This window comes from Balaenoptera ricei, chromosome 4 (genome assembly GCF_028023285.1).
Source record: "Balaenoptera ricei isolate mBalRic1 chromosome 4, mBalRic1.hap2, whole genome shotgun sequence".
Taxonomy (NCBI): Eukaryota; Metazoa; Chordata; class Mammalia; order Artiodactyla; family Balaenopteridae; genus Balaenoptera; species Balaenoptera ricei.
In genome coordinates this window covers 104,431,164-104,449,264 of record NC_082642.1, presented here as the reverse complement: position 1 = coordinate 104,449,264, position 18,101 = coordinate 104,431,164, and positions in this window count along the sequence as shown.

The window sequence follows — 18,101 nt, the reverse complement described above, 5'->3', positions numbered from 1 at the left end:
TTCGTCACTCGCTGGTTAGTGAGATATTGGACTAAGCATGTGAATTTCTGTTTGCTTTATTAAAATAGCTAGGAGTCTTCTGGTTGCAAGTGACCAAAAGCCAATAAAAATTGCTTTTTGGCAGTTAAGATAATGTATTGGCTGACATAATCAAATTGAATCAAAGGCAGTGATAAAGCTCAGGGATGCCCAGAACCAGACTCCAATCCCGTCAGGATTTCTCTCTTCATTTCCCTTTATTTCCTTTCTCTTATATTAGCTTTCTCTTCACAGCTTTTCCACTAGAAAGCACAGACCTGTGTCTCTTGGATCTAACTGGAAACATCCCATGGAAGAACTTTGATTAAACTGGCCTATATCAATTGTTTGCATATAAATCCAGGGAGATGGAATAGCGTAATTGATAGCAGCCACTGGAGTGTCATGCCTGACGTGAGAAAAGGGACAGGTCCCTAAATAGTGGATGCTAATCAAATAAGGGAGAAGTGATGAGCATAAGAAAAAGTAGATGTCAACTATGGTAACAAGGTCATTGTAGGAATTACAAATATAAAGCCAAGCCTGGCACATATTAATTACTTAATACGTATAGATTTTCTTTTCCTTTCATTCCCTCCCTTAGAGATGGCAGAATGGCTGAAATGACTCCAACATTTAGTTCTACTGGATCTCCTGTTTCTGTAATCAAACTGGATTTATTTTATCTCTTCAAGAATTCCTTTGAAATCCAAGTGTCTCTAAGGAAAAATATAGCATGATGTTGTGGTAAATAAGCACACATTTTTAGGGACTTCCCTGGCAGTCCAGTGGTTAAGACTCTGTGCTTCCAGTGCAGGGGTCACGGGTTCAAGCCCTGGTCGGGGAACTAAGATCCAGCATGCTGCATGGTGCAGCCAAAAAAAAAAAAGCACACATTTTTAGTCATACAGACTTGGGTTCTAATCTCACTTCTGCCACTTGCTAGTTCTGTGCCCTTGGGCAATTAATTTTTCTCTAGCCCGGTTTCCTCATCTATAAAATAGGGATGAGGTCATTTTAAGAATGTGATAAAATTTACGAATTGCTTAGCAGAGTATTTGGAAACAAATAAGTAAAATGATAGTTACTGTTAGGGTTGTTCTGGAACTCCTTTATTTTCCAAGTGATCCTTGCATATCAACTTGTCCCATCCAGGAGAACCCAATGCCGTGAAGATGACCAGCAGATATTCATTGAGCATCACCACTTAGTGTTTTTGATCTTAAAATATTTTTTGTATACAGAAACAGAGAATTTTTTTTTTAAGAAAGAAAGACAGCAGCAGTGTAAATCAATGAGAAGAGCAAATGAAAAGTTCATCAGCTGTGAATCCTAATTTCACTTTTTCCATTCATGTATTTTGTGATTTTCAAGAAGTCCTTAGCTTCTTCCTTCAACTCTATCTGGACCAATCTTCTATCTGTAAATCTGAAATGAAACACTATATCTCAATATCATAGCTTGCTTTCAAAGAAGTAAATGATAAAAGATACTATAAAAAGTCAATGTTTAATAGTGACCTATAATTAACCTGTGGAACAAGGTTATATGGTATACTGAATGTTTTCATTACTTATATAAGCTAAATGAGGTCTTAAATATTTCAATGAACTTGAAAGTTCTGATGCATATTAAATTTTAAAACTACAGAAACTATTTTCATTGTGAGGAAATCACCACTGCTACACCAAGGCAGCTCATAAATATAACCTTTTTAACAAGTGTAGAACCTTTTAACCACTGTATCCCCTACTTTAGGTTAGGCATATGCAGGAAAGAACAAAGGTGTATATGTTACTTGATTTTGTGGTGTTTATAGTCTGTTGGGAAGAAGATATTAAAGAGAACAGTAAGAGCCAGTGGCAGAGGCAATCATGAGAATGTAGTGTTCAGATCTTCTCTGATGAGAGAACTCACTAAAAGGAGTAGCTAAGTGACAGCCTGCATTGCAGTGTATATGCTGAGGCTGCTGTCTCCTCAAGATCCTATCAGGTAATAACTGTGCATGGTAGGGGTACTCCAGCCATTGCATTGCCCAGTGAGTGAGTCTTCTAATGGAAAATTTTGTTCCGGGGCTCCCCATCATCCAGAGAAAACCATCAAGGCCTTCTCAGAACTGCCCTATAGTCTGGGTCTCTTCTTACATAATCTTCCTTTCTTCTTATTTTCTTTAACAGGAGTCAAACCTGCATTGAGGTCGGAAGGCTTCTCCCACTCTCCTGCTCCTTCCCCGTTTATTCTTTTATTTTTTATTTTAAAATTTTATTTATTTATTTATTTATTTATTTATTTATTTATGGTTGCATTGGGTCTTTGTTGCTGTGTGCTGGCTTTCTCTAGTTGTGGCGAGGGGAGGGGCTACTCTTCGTTGCGGTTTGTGGGCTTCTTGTTGCAGTGGCTTCTCTTTGTTGCAGAGCATGGACTCTAGGCACGCGGGCTTCAGTAGTTGTGGTACACGGGCTCAGTAGTTGTGGCTCGCGGGCTCTAGAGCACAGGCTCAGTAGTTGTGGCGCATGGGCTTAGTTGCTCCGTGGCATGTGGGATCTTCCGGTATCAGGGCTTGAACCCCTGTCCCCTGCATTGGCAGGCAGATTCTTAACCACTGCACCACCAGGGAAATCCCCCCTTTATTTTTCACAGGTGTTTCATCCAATAAATCTCTTGAATGATGAATTTCATTCTGGTATCTGCTTCTCTGAGGAAATACACAGACACAGGATCCAAATGAGCATTACTATCAATGATTTTAAAATTAGAGACCTAGTTGTATAGGGATACTAAAATCATAATAGGGTCATTTAGTTCTTTTCAAAAAGCCTTATGTAACTATATGTTTAACCTAACTAGTTCTGCCTACATTATTTACTAGTCACAATTAGTTTGCTAGAAGAAAATGAAGTAGTCAGTGTTTTGTGCTGCCTTCCTGTTCACAGTCTTGTTTTTGGAACGGATTTTCACCTTCAACTCCACAACCTCTTGTCCCAGTCAAAGGTGATTAGATCAAGGGACCTCCGGTCCTTGGAAAGGCAGTCCTTGCCCATGGCTAAGATAATAAAATTTCCTTTAGGAAGAATATGTACAGTAAACATAAAGTTTGTAGTCCATGCATGGTGTATCCTAGAGCTGGAAGAATATATAGACATGTGTTGGGTAGTTGGCTTGAGTTCTCTACAAAAGGATGGCAATCATGAGTGGAAAAGATAAAAGCAAAGAAGAGATCATAAAGCCCCTGAGAGGTGGAGAGAACAACCTTGTTTTCATTTTCCATTTTTATCTCAGGTCACTAAGTTGTGTCTGTATGTCATTCTGTGTCTATTAAGTGTCAAAGAAACTTAACTATTTGAACTTTCAAGTAATTAGGGTGCAGGGCATAATTTAGTAGTAGCAGAAGGTAAACTTGAACTAATTAAGTGGAGCAAGTTACTGAGAGTCAGTGAATCTGAGGATGGGATGAGAAAATGTGAAACTTATGCTAGAGATAACATGGAGTCAATCAGATCCAGAAATCCTTTCAGGAATTAGGTGGAAGTTAAATTATACCTCTGTAAGTCAAGGAGTGACGTTATTCATTCTTGTTCAACTGATCTTCTAAGCCTTGTAGTGATCTAATGTCCTAGTCATTACAAGTTTGTTATGTAATGAGGGAACTGCAAGTGCACAATCATATTAGCAGAAAACAGTGTAAGTCAACTGAGTCAAGAGATATGATACATATAGGGAGGAAGTTTAAGGAAGGAAGAAATGTCATCACTTGGACGTCTATCAAGATGAAAGATGCTGACATTTGAGATAGATGTTTAGTGATAAATATTAATTTTGTAGAAATTTTGGTGGAGGAGACTGCATGAGGAAAGTAGTAAGAAATACGTAGATTAGAGTCAAGCAAAGAGTAATTCATTTTGTTTAAAACCTAAGCTCTATATGGTAAGTGACAGGGCAGGTATAGTCTATTGTATGGAGAGTCTTGATGTCACTGCTAAACATACCCTGCAATAAGAATTAACAAGAGTGGATGACATTGTAAATGGTGGACAAAGACGAGAGAGGATTCAAAAAAGTTTCTAGTTGGGAAGGATAGAAAAATGGTAGTCCGATTGACTGAAACTAGGAAATCAGTTGAAATAATAATTTTAGAGGAAGACTCAATAATGCAGATGTGAAATAATAAAACTTTAGGGCAAGAGTGGTAAGCCTGAGAAAGCTACACCAGCTTCCTGAAAAATTTAGAGTTAGGTTTGTTTTTCAATATTTAATCTTCACTTTTAAACATTCTTTCTCACTCTTTATTGCAGCCTCTGCCACTCAAGAGTCCCTATGCTTCCCACCTTTTATTTTATCTAATATAAGCCCTTTCACTCCAGTTTGAATGTATTTGTATAAATATCTAATTCTCTCAAGATTATTTATATTTCAGCCTCATCATTACTCTCTGTAAGGAGTGTGCAATATCAGTGATCAAGCTAAGAGTGGCATGCTTTGGCATTTGAGGAAAGAGCTTTCCCATCTCCACTAAAATGAAACCATAAGATATCATGCCAACTCTGCTTGTACACAAGGTTATCCATGGCCTGCATGTAACCCAAAAATATGGAGTAAGAGATAAATTTGGAAGTGTAGATTGAAGATGTAGATTGAAGAGTCATCAATCAGAAAAAGGAAGGAAACTAATTCATTTATTCTACAAATATTTATTAAATATTCTCTATGACCAGGCATTCTTCCAGGTGATGGGGATACAATAATGAAAAAAAATACAGAAGTGCATTCCCCTGTGAATTTTACATTCAAGGAGAGAGCCAGACAACAACAAAAAAATGCATTAATAAGCAATTAATGCATACATTCATAAATGTGTAAATAATTTTATTTGAAATTGGTAAGTACAATGAACAGCAGGGGAAAAGTGGTGGGAGGACTGGAGAACAGGAAGAAATTGTTCTTTTAGATAAAGAGGAAGGCACCATTAAGAAGATAACATTTGAGCATATGTGAATGGAGTGTAAGAATGAACGATGTGAACATCTAGAAAAAGTGCATTCTAGCAGCGAAAATGCCAATGTTGCCACTAGAGTGACAGCTGGACAGAGAGGTGAAGTGAAACAGAACAATCGCTATTGCTGCCACTGGTCCTAAGATTATAATAAGTATTCATCATTTCCCTTCTCCACCACACATTCTATATATCCCCCACCTTAGACCAGTACCACAGCTAGCCTGGGTTGCTTGTGTGCCTTCTGGTGTGACCTAGACCATCCCCAAGAGTTTAAATCCTTAATTATTATTCCTTCTTGGGCCATGCTTGCTGCAACTGCCCATTTACTGTTATCACTGGGCACAGATACACCAAGGAATTCCGCAATAAAGCTTCTGTATTACTGGCATAGTCCCCCCTACTCCCTTGTGTAGGAGTTACCCTTGCTCTTGAGGGTGACTAGAAGCAGTAACCCTCTTTTCCTGATAGTGCAGTTGGTTTCAGTGGCATGAAGAAGCCAGAGAGACGAGGGGCTAATTGTAGCTTCAGGTGCATTGGGACCCTTGCTACATCTCCTACCTGAATTATTCCTGCTAAAAACCAGTACTTCTAACCAACCACGACCTAAGGTCTGTCTTGGGAATGGAAAGACAAATTCTGTAATCAGTTCACTGGAAGTGAAAGTAAAAGAGTCAATCTTGGTTCCCAGATGTATGTATTCAGTCTATAGATGGCAAAGTACCATATATCAATTGGTAGTCCAATGTAAAGGTATACTTTATCCTGGAAGACAGGACTCCAGTCTGGAGAGTGTTGTCCCTAATCTGGTACGTTACCTAAGCCTTTAACAGACCATTCTACTGTGCAGTTTAGTCAACTGCTTCTGAGCAATGGGTTATAGAAGACTGGTGTATCACATGCTGTGCACCCATTATTGCCCCAATATGCTTTAAAATGTATGCAGTGCTCTGCAGCAATATTGTATGGAATGCCATGTTAATAGATCGGCTATTCTATAAACCCTCAGTTAGTGGTGCTATCAGTGGCATTGTGGACAGGAAAGCAAACCCATAGCCATGGTATGAATCAATTCAAATAGGAACAAATCACTATTACCTCTAGGAAATGATCCAGTATCATTCACCTTCCACCAAAAAAAAAAAAAAAAAAAAAAATCTATGTATAATAGTGCTGTGTCAATTACTCAGCATCAGTCTCTTGGGTGGCAGGTAGGGCATTCTACAGTGTCATTAGCTAAACAAGGATTTGAAGTAAGAGGAGCTAATGGTGTTGGGTCCATATATATTCCTTACCTCTATCTTCATGGTTGCTTTCCCCTTTGTACCAGCATCAGGTGACTGAAGAGAAATAGGCTGACATCCATTGGATGAGTTATTCTTTTCATCTAAAATTTTTTTTAGAATTTCTTCTGTGTACGTACTCATTAGTAGCCATATGCTCTGTATCTTTTCTCATAGATATATGTATACATCTTTTCTCCAGAGCTTTTTGTTTCTAATTTTCAAATCTTGTTCTTTCCAGAGCCTTAATTAATCAGCAAAAGCTGTTCTCCCATAGCTGAGGCGTCCATGTATTGATATACCCATACTTCAAACAACTTTTCTCCTTGTAATAATTGCTTGCCTACTGGAACACTATTCTCTCATGACTGTCATTAAAGCAACCACTGAGTAGCTTTATAATGACAGTTACAAGAGCTAGAATAACAGTGCCCCTATATATTAATTATTTCTCTTGTTTTCTCCTGCCTTGTCAGTTGATAATATGAATTTCTTCATAAGGTTATAGTTTACCATGAGGAAGAAGCACAGGTACAATAGAAGCAGGTAACATGAGTTTCACCTGCATGTATAATTTATTCATGCTTTTTGGAGCTTCTTGGACCCAATACAAAATATACCATTTGCATTATCCAATGGCTACTGTGCCTATCTGACTGCATGATTCAGTGGATCTGAAAATATCAAGCTCATGGTGGGTAACTTCATTTCCATAGTCATTTGATGTTCCTGATAAGACATTAGCAATGTTGAACTCCATCCAAGCCCTTTGCTCAAAGAAAACATCAACGGTTAAGAAATCTTACCCTCCTTTTGTGTTCTAGGATATATCTAATGACCTTGGATTGTCCTGCTCTTGCATAGTCTAAGACTCATCTTCACCTTTCCTGAATTTCTTGGGTAAGACCTATCTTTAAACTTTTATCATGACAATCTTAAGACCCACACATAACTCATTTGTCTACCTGTATTTATCTAATCTCAGGTTCCTTCCATTTCTTCAAGACATTTCTGATTAATGACTATCTCCCCACTGCAATCACCTGAATAAAACCATCTCCTTAATTGTTGCATTTTGTCTTCTAGGGCTTTCTATCTTTTTCGGACCCCATGATATGCCAGCAGCTGTTTTACAAATGGTGAGTAGTTTCTGTTGTACTCTAAAAATGTTGTATTATTACTTTAAATTATTTTTAATTTTTAGATTATCAGTTGGTTTTGATATTAAGAATGATGCCAAATTACATTTGAAAAATCTTTTCTACATCTATCAAGATATTGGTTTTCTACTGCTAATGTGATATATAGTACATGAAAACAATTTCTAATATTAAACCAACAAAATATAAGGATATATTTTACTTGATTGTGTAGATTAACCTTTCATGATATTATTTTTTTTAATTTTTATTGATGTATAGTTGATTTACAATGTTGTATTAGTTTCAGCTGTACAGCAAAGTGAATCAGTTATACATATACATATATCCACTCTTTTTTTAGATTCTTTTCTCTATAGGCCATTACAGAGTATTGAGTAGAGTTCCCTGCTCTATACAGTAGGTCCTTATTGGTTATCTATTTTATATATAGTAGTGTGTATATGTCAATCCCAATCTCCCAATTTATCCCTGCCCCTCCTTATACCCTGGTAACCGTAAGTTTATTTTCTATATCTGTGACTCTACTTCTGTTTTGTAAATAAGTTCATTTGTACCCTTTTTTTAGATTCTACATATAAGCGAAATCATATATTTGTCTTTCTGTATCTGACTTACTTCACTCAGTATGTGATGATATTATTTAATTTGAATGCTTATTCTTATGTTCTTGTGTTCATTTATCTGTCAGTATTTTTTTGGTAAACTTAGCAGAATTTTTTGCCAGATAAATGCATTAGATTCATTTCACTAGATTCATAAAGTGAATTGTGAAGTGTACCATATTTTTTATGCTCTAAAATATCTTTATAAAGTTGAAATTATCAATTTCCTAATATTTTGAAAGAATTATTCAATAAAAGTGAATCTTATTCTTTTTTATTGGTAAATATATCTTTAATATCAGTAACACATTTTAATTATGCTACTTGCCTAGCTATTACATATTGAGTCAATTTTGAACATTTATTTTACAGAAAATAAGTTATTTTAGTGAAATTTAAAAAAATTGTTAGTAATCATTTGCATACTATTTTATTATAATTAATAACTATATATATATTTGTATTTTCTTTTCCGTCTCAAGGAATTATGGTTACAAAACACAGTGCAAATATTATGGATCATACAAAATAATGATGATAATACAGCTAACACTTTGGACAGTTCAGAGAGAGAAAGGGAGAAAGTGTTAGGCTATTTTTAAGAAATATTTCATAGATTTTACAGATTTTGCACATTTCATAGATTTTATAGATTTAGCATAAGATACTTTAAGTAATTAAAAAATACAAATTCAAATGCTTAATGCTTTACATAAATTTTATTATAAGAGTTTGAAAGCAGATGCATCTGATATTTATCAAGTTTTTCAAAGAGAGAAGAAAATTTTACTTACTCTTACCTAAATCCTGTCTCCTGAGTTCTCTTACCCACCCCCTTGGGGGAAGGAGAAGATTATTCGAATTATCCCAGGATAATTGACAGTGGAACAGTCCATTGCACTGAGAGGCCAAGCCTGCTCTTGTACAGGAGTGCAGCCTGACCTTTTGACCTCAACCACAATCATACAAGAGTGTGGCAGCAGTATATCTTCCATAAGTGAGGCAACAACAGTGCAATCTCAATGGGTCAGACAAAAGTCGGTTCATCTTTTTCATACTCCCAATCAAGATTCAGATAACATGGGTGTTCAATCTCATTCCAAGGTCATTTTGTTATAGAAAAATAGACACCAGCGTGTTAAAAGTGGTTATATCTTTATTTGGGGTTTCCAGATTGTTTTACTGACTTTTGTTTTCATTATTTCTATCTTCTATATTTCTATGATGATTGTATATTATCTGTGTATTAAAACAGTAAGAAGAGATATAAAATAAGCAAAATACTACTGGAAGTATATCTGCTAAAATATTTTTGGAGATTTAATCTGAAAATTGAATTATTGGTGATTTTTTCCTTTCTTCTAAAAATAGTAGTTAGGAAAAAAATTAGATTTTAAAAAGAGCTTTAAAAAAAAAAAGCTACCAAAGATGGAATAAATGTGATAAATTTGTTGTGAACAGAAAGAGAAAAATATCCCACTCTACTCTTGACATTTGTCAGCAACCTTCCTACGCTGAGAATTTCTAAGCTTTCTCTATCCTGGGTTTTTGCTCATGATTTCAAGTATTAATGCCCCCTTTTATTTTGGCTTTGAATGTTATTTTTCTTTTTCCTAAGCCCCTATCTCTTTTTATTTGTATTCAACTTTCAGGATATCTAGCTCCCAAACTCTCTATATCCACTGCTCACTTGATGGATGTTCCCCTTTCCCAATTTATTCATCACTGTCACTTTACGATCATTTAAAATAAGGCTTAGTCTTTCACACTCTCCAAGTAGAGTGTCTCTGGGGATTACTGCAACTAATCAATTAGTAGTTGAGCAATCTTGTTATAAATATTTCAAATGCATTATAAAATATGAGCTAATTGAAATAAATAGTAGAGTTTAAACCAATGTTTACAATAATGCTTCAGAGTAAACAAGTGGTGAAATCACTAATACAGGACTAGGAAGGGCAAGCTGCTTCTTTCAATTTGTATTTAAGAAGTGGTTAACCAGGCTGTTTCCATGAATTGAGAAATGTAGGTCGTTTAAAGAGGAATGAACTGTTTTCTAAAATCAATAAATTATGGAATGATGAGAAAATATTTTGAGGTGTCCTCTGTGGGCACATTAATGCTTTCCTAGAGACTGCATAATTGCTTTGCTCAATTATTTGAAGAAAAGATTGGATTGCCTCCTTTGAAAGGAAACCAAATTAGAACTGTGTCAAACTCCACAGCAGCCAATCTCCAGGGGCTCTTGTACAACAGTCACTCCTTGGATTCTTAGAATGTTCCCTGAGCAGCAGTTAAATTGATTCCATTGCATCTTTCAGAAATCAAAGATGAGTGCTCATGTATTTCTGTAATTTTGACCACTGGATTGTCTGGATACAGGTGTGGATTAGACATTGTCAACAGATTCTCTATCTATATTTTACTCATTTTCTTTTATGTGGATTGGGCAGCATATAAATGCAAGTGAATATATATATATATAGCCAAATTATTTATGTGTGTGTGTGTGTGTGTGTGTGTAATTTATAGGTCAAATGAGAATGCCAGACAAACACAAGCACTTTTATAAAATGGAGCTGCTCCAAGGTTTATTTATTCTACTCTGACCACTAGAATCATGAATGTAAGAGACAGAGATAGGCACCTTGTCCAGGTTCCTAGTTATTGTAACAAGACCAGCCATGTTTTTGGTTGCTTGTTTTTACCCAAGACTTACTGAAAATAGCAGAGACCTTTGGTGGGAATAGGTGAAGCCCATCCTATACTGTTGTACAGTTAACTTTACATAACTATGAGTTACAGAGTATAAACCGTGGGCTGGTTACTTTCTACTTTCTATTTCATCTTATGATATGTTTGGTGAGAGTATCAAGGAAGAGGAGCTAATGGATGTGAGACACCTGAATCCTTCCTAACACTGTTTCTCAGGGATAGAATTTCTCACAGATTCATGCCCAGTAGAATCACCTGGTAGAGAAAGCTTTTACACTCAGGAGGAATAATAGGCTACTAGACTAGGGCCACCTTAACAAAGATCATAATTTAATTATTTATGGTGCTATCTTGTTAATGGCATGTTTTTAAAACCACCTTATAGTAGAGAATCATTGTATTGGAGTTCAGACTTACAAAGTTCCTCTTGCATTTGCCAAATCCAATTTGACCCCATTTCCCCGGCACCCATGAAACACCTGTGTGGTGACTTGCACTCATTATTTTCTTCCTGTAGCTGATTGTGCATATACAGTTTTTTTGTGTGTGTTTGGCATATTTAGGAGTTCTGCAGTGAAATAAGTAAAAAAAACATGACAACATCAGAATCAAATTTTAATGTATGTTTTAGGAAACTCAGTATACTTTATTTCATTTTTAACTGGACCAGCTGACTTTACCATTCCCACTTTCCTTTTCCCCTGCAAAAAGGAAATATATTTTACATTAATAAGGCAAATTGAATTTTTGACCATTTCTTTATTTTGTCTTAATATCCTAATTCTAAATGGTTTGGCTGTCAGCTGGTATCTGTTTATAAATGTGAAAATGCCACCAGTCACATTACTCAAGTTGCACCATGGTATGCCTTTTTAAGTAAAAGTAATAGTTGTAAAAGTTTTACTTCTTACTAATTACATATAGATAACTCCAGATGGTCCAAAATTTATTTCAGAGTCCAGAAACTGGGATTGAATCAATCTACCATTACTAGCACCTAGAATCTTCATCTATTATTGTGAGTCAGTAATGCCTAATGGTTAGGGAGATAAGCTCTTATGTTGGGTATGTGTGACCAGCTCTTAGCTCTGTCACATACTTGCTTTTGTCCCTGGATGTTTTTATTCTCTCTGTGCTTCTCATTCCTCACCTATAAAATTAGGATAATTATAATCATCTCATGCACAGGATTGATCCTATGCACACGACACATAATGAGTGCTCAGTGAGCTAGCTGTTATTTAATATTTTTGATGTGGGCTCCTTTCATATTCAGGTTAGACTTATGTGAAATATCCTAACTGCCTAACTGAAAGGCCACCTCCAATGCCTCTCCTGTACCCCAAAGTCAAGTGTGATCTATAATATAAATATTGATACATCTATATTATGCACCTTCAATGTGGTGAGTTTCTAGTATCATCAGAGACCCTGTGCCTATTTTACCTAAATTATCTAAATATGAAAAAAAATCCAAATTGAAGCTTTAACTCTCCAAATTGAAATGCCTACACTGAAATATATTGAAATTATTTAAATAGATTTAAGTCAAGAACAAATTTTTCTCTGGAAAGATTTATATCAATGTATTAAAAATTGTTATCTCTGGGTGAATATTATGGACATTAAAATTTTTCTTCTTTTATCTTATATTCATTTTCTGATTATTCTAAACTAAATAGTTATTTTTAAATAAAAATGATTTTTAATTAGTAACACACCACTTTCACATTGATATTGTAACTTCATTTATTATACCATTAAATCTGCTTTATATAGTGATCAAACCACATAATTTTGAAAGGTAGAAAGTACTTAAGTAAGTCAATTTTAGACTAATAGAAAATATTACATAAATCCCAGCAAGTATGTATAACTAGGTAAAACATGATTGATGGAAAATGAAAATATTATGTCTATCTGTCTGTCTAGAACATAGCCTTATGATTTACTATAAAATATATAAAGCACCTCCTCATCCAAATCTCACTGTCTCTGTCTCTCAAAAAATGAATGAAACATAGCTTATGTAATTTCTTTTCTTTGGGCACTGAAATATATTTTCTGAAATTCTGTTGAGAAAAGTCAAAACCACTGTTTTAGAGCTTATAGATCTTCTTGATGTTAATTTGATATGTATTAAATGAACATACCTTGGGTAAATTTAATGTTCAAACTTTGAAAGGAAAATTTTTCTTGAGTCTGAAAACTTTAAATACTAAACAAAAGACTTAAAAACGATTTTATTCCTGGAGGGAAAAATATAATACCTAGAAGCTGCCACTAGGCTTATTTTTAAGGCTTTATTTAATCACATGAGTTGGACATTTGTTCCAAATTAATTGCTTCTTTTCAGTTTTTATACAATGCGTGTGTATTTTATGTCTCCCTTGCTTTGAGAGTTTTAAAACGGATGAATGTAATAGACTGCTTTGGATAAGATTCAAACTTTTTGGCAGCCTCCTAAGTAACAGAAGCCAGTACTTAATCAAATAGTATGTTTTAGTCTCTTAGCTTTTTTTTCAAGGTTTGAACCAATGCTCTTTATTTTTTTTTATTTTTTTTATTTTTTTCAACATCTTTATTGGAGTATAATTGCTCTACAATGGTGCGTTAGCTTCTGCTTTATAACAAAGTGAATCAGCCATAAGTATACACATATCCCCATATCCCCTGCCTCTTGAGTCTCCCTCCTACCCTCCCTAGCCCACCCTTCTAGGTGGTCACAAAGCACTGAGCTGATCCCCCTGTGCTATGCAGCTGCTTCCCACCAGCCATCCATTTTACGTTTGGTTGTGTATATATGTCCATGCCACTCTCTCACCTCGTCCCAGCCCACCCCTCCCCATCCCCATGTCCTAAAGTCCACTCTCCATGTCTGCGTCTTTATTCCTGTCCTGCCCTTAGGTTCTTCAGAAACATTTATTTGTAGATCCCATATATATGTGTTAGCATATGGTATTTGCTTTTCTCTTTCTGACTAACTTCACTCTGTATGACAGACTCTAGGTCCATCCACTTAACTACAAATAACTCAGTTTCATTTCGTTTTATGGCTGAGTAATATTCCATTGTAAATATGTGCCATATCTTCTTTATCCATTCATCTGTCAATGGACACTTAGGTGGCTACTATGTCCTGGCTATTGGAAATAGTGCTTCAATGAACACTGTGGTACATGACTCTTTTTGAATTATGGTTTTCTCAGGGTATATGCCCAGTAGTGGGAATGCTGCATCATATGGTAGTTCTGTTTTTAGTTTTTCAAGGAACCTCCATACTGTTCTCCATAGTGGTTGTATCAATTTACATTCCCACCAATAGTGCAAGAGAGTTCCCTTTTCTCCACACCCTCTCCAGCATTTATTTTTTGTAGACTTTTTGATGATGGCCATTCTGACCGGTGTGAGGTGATACCTCTTGTAGTTTTGATTTGCTTTTCTCTAATGATTAGTGATGCTGAGCAAACTTTCATTTGTTTATGGGCAATCTGTATATCTTCTTTGGAGAAATGTCTATTTAAGTCTTCTGCCCATTTTTGGATTGGGTTGTTTCTTTTCTGATATTGAGCTGCATGACCTGCTTGTATATTTTGGAGATTAATCCTTTGTCAGTTGCACCATTTGCAAATGTTTTCTCCCATTCTGAGGGCTGTCTTTTCATCTTGTTTATGGTTTTGTTTGCTCTGCAAAAGTTTTTAAGTTTCATTAGGTCCCATTTGTTTATTTCTGTTTTTATTTCCCCTTCTCTAGGAGGTGGGTCAAAAAAGATCTTGCTGTGATTTATGTCATAGAGTGTTGTGCTTATGTTTTCCTCTAAGAGTTTTATAGTGTCTGGCCTTAAATTTAGGTCTTTAATCCATTTTGACTTTATTTTTGTGTATGGTGTTAGGGAGTGTTCTAATTTCATTCTTTTACATGTAACTGTCCAGTTTTCCCAGCACCACTTATTGAAAAGGCTGTCTTTTCACCATTGTATATTCTTGCCTCCTTTATCAAAGATAAGGTGACTATATGTGTGTGGGTTTATCTCTGGGCTTTCTGTTCTGTTCCATTGATCTATATTTCTGTTTTTGTGCCAGTACCATACTGTCTTGATTACTGTGACTTTGTAATATAGTCTGAAGTTAGGGAGCCTGATTCCTCCAGCTCCTTATTTCTTTCTCAAGATTCCTTTGGCTCTTCGGGGTCCTTTGTGTTTCCGTACAAATTGTGAAATTTTTAGTTCTAGTTTTGTTAAAAATGCCATTGGTAGTTTAATAGGGACTGCATTGAATCTGTAGATTGCTTTGGGTAGTATAGTCATTTTCACAATATTGATTCTTCCAATCCAAGAACGTGGTATGTCTCTCCATCTGTTTGTATCATCTTTAATTTTTTCATCAGTGTTTTATAGTTTTCTGCATACAGGTCTTTTGTCACCTTAGGTAGGGTTATTCCTAGGTATTTTTTTGTTGTTTTTGCAGTGGTAAATGGGAGTGTTTCCTTAATTTCTCCTTCAGATTTTTCATCATTAGTGTATAAGAATGCAAGAGATTTCTGTGCATTAATTTTGTATCCTGCTACTTCACCAAATTCATTGATTAGTTCTAGTAGTTTTCTGGTAGCGTCTTGAGGATACTCTATGTATAGTATCATGTCATCTGCATACAGTGACAGTTTTACTTCTTCTTTTCCAATTTAAATTACTTTTATTTCTTTTTCTTCTCTGATTGCTGTGGCTAAAACTTCCAAAATTATGTTTAACAATAGTGGTGAGAGTGGGAACCTTGTCTTGTTCCTGATCTTAGAGGAAATGATTTCAGTTTTTCACCATTGAGAATGTTGTTGGCTGTGGGTTTGTCACATACAGCCTTTATTATGTTGAGGTAAGTTCCCTCTTTGCCTACTTTCTGGGGGGTTTTTACAATAAATGGGTGTTGAATTTTGTTTAAAGCTTTTTCTGCATCTATTGAGATGATCATATGGGTTTTCTCCTTCAATTTGTTAATATGGTTTATCCCATTGATTGATTTGCGCATATTGAAGAATCCTTGCATTCCTGGGATAAACCCCACTTGATCATGGTGTATGATCCTTTTAATGTGCTGGTGGATTCTGTTTGCTAGTATTTTGTTGAGGATTTTTGCATCTATGTTCATCAATGATATTGGCCTGTAGTTTTCTTTTTTTGTGACATCTTTGTCTGGTTTTGGTATCAGGGTGATGGTGGCCTCGTAGAATGAGTTTGGGAGTGTTCCTCCCTCTGCTATATTTTGGAGGAGTTTGAGAAGGATGGGTGTTAGCTCTTCTCTAAATGTTTGATAGAATTCGCCTGTGAAGCCATCTGGTCCTGAGCTTTTGTTTGTTGGAAGGTTTTTAATCACAGTGTCAATTTCAGTGCTTGTGATTGGTCTGTTTTTATTTTCTACCTTCCTGGTTCAGTCTCAGAAGGTTGTGCTTTTCTAAGGATTTGTCCATTTCTTCCAGGTTGCCTGTTTTATTGGCATAGAGTTGCTTGTAGTAATCTCTCGTGATCCTTTGTATTTCTGCAGTGTCAGTTGTTACTTCTCCTTTTTAATTTCTAATTCTATTGATTTGAGTCTTCTCCCTTTTCTTCTTCATGAGTCTGGCTAATGGTTTATCAATTTTGTTTATCTTCACAAAGAACCAGCTTTTGGTTTTATTGATCTTTGCTATCGTTTCCTTCTTTTCTGTTTCATTTATTTATGATCTGATCTTTATGATTTCTTTCCTTCTGCTAACTTTGGGGTTTTTTTTTGTTCTTCTCTCCCTAATTGCTTTAGGTGTTAGGTTAGGTTATTTATTTGATATATTTCTTGTTTCTTGAGGTAGGATTTTATTGCTATAAACTTCCCTCTTAGAACTGCTTTTGCTGTATCCCATAGGTTTTGGGTCATTGTGTTTTCATTGTCATTTGTTTCTAGGTATTTTTTGATTTACTCTCTCATTTCTTCAGTGATCTCTTGGTTATTTAGTAGTGTATTGTTTAGCCTCCATGTGTTTGTATTTTTTACAGATTTTTTTTCCTGTAATTGATATCTAGTCTCATAGCTTTGTGGTTGGAAAAGGTACTTGATATGATTTCAATTTTCTTAAATTTACCAGGGCTTGATTTGTGACCCAAGATATGATCTATCATGAAGAATGTTCCATGAGCACTTGAGAAGAAAGTATAATCTGCTGTTTTTGGATGGGATGTCCTATAAATATCAATTAAGTCCATCTTGTTTAATATGTCATTTAAAGCTTGTGTTTCTTTATTTTTTTTCATTTTGGATGATCTGTCCATTGGTGAAAGTGGGGTGTTAAAGTCCCCTCCTATGTTTGTGTTACTGTCGATTTCCCCTTTTATGGCTGTTAGTATTTGCCTTATGTATTGAGGTGCTCCTATGTTGAGTGCATAAATATTTACAATTGTTATGTCTTCTTCTTGGATTTATCCCTTGATCATTATGTCATGTCCTTCTTTGTCTCTTGTAATAGTTCTTATTTTAACATCTATTTTGTCTGATATGAGAATTGCTACTCCACCTTTCTTTTGATTTCCATTTGCATGGAACATCTTATTCTATCCCCTCACTTTCAGTCTGTATGTGTCCCTAGATCTAAAGTGGGTCTCTTGTAGACAGCACATATACAGGTCTTGTTTCTGTATCCATTTAGCCAGTCTATGTCTTTTGGTTGGAGCATTTAATCCTTCTACATTTAAGGTAATTATTGATATGTATGTTCCTATTACCATTTTCTTAATTGTTCTGGGTTTGTTATTGTAGTTCTTTTCCTTCTCTTGCATTTCCTGCCTAGAGAAGTTCCTTTAGCAGTTGTAAAGCTGGTATGGTGGTGCTGAATTCTCTTAGCTTTTGCTTGTCTGTAAAGGTTTTAACTTCTCCATCAAATCTGAATGAGATCCTTGTTGGGTAGAGTAATCTTGGTTTTAGGTTTTTCCCTTTCATCACTTTAAATATGTCCTGCCACACCTTTCTGGCTTGCAGAGTTTCTGCTAAAAGATCAGCTGTTAACCTTATGGGGATTCCCTTGTATGTTATTTGTTGCTTTTCCCTTGCTGCTTTTAATATGTGTTCTTTGTATTTAATTTTTGATAGTTTGATTTATATGTGTCTTGGTGTGTTTCTCCTTGGATTTATCCTGTATGGGACTCTCTGTGCTTCCTGGACTTGATTGACTCTTTCCTTTCCCATGTTAGGGAAGTTTTCAACTATAATCTCTTCAAATATTCTCTCAGTCCCTTTCTTTTTCTCTTCTTCTTCCGGGACCCCTATAATTCGAATGTTGGTGCGTTTAATGTTTTCCCTGTGCTCTCTGAGAT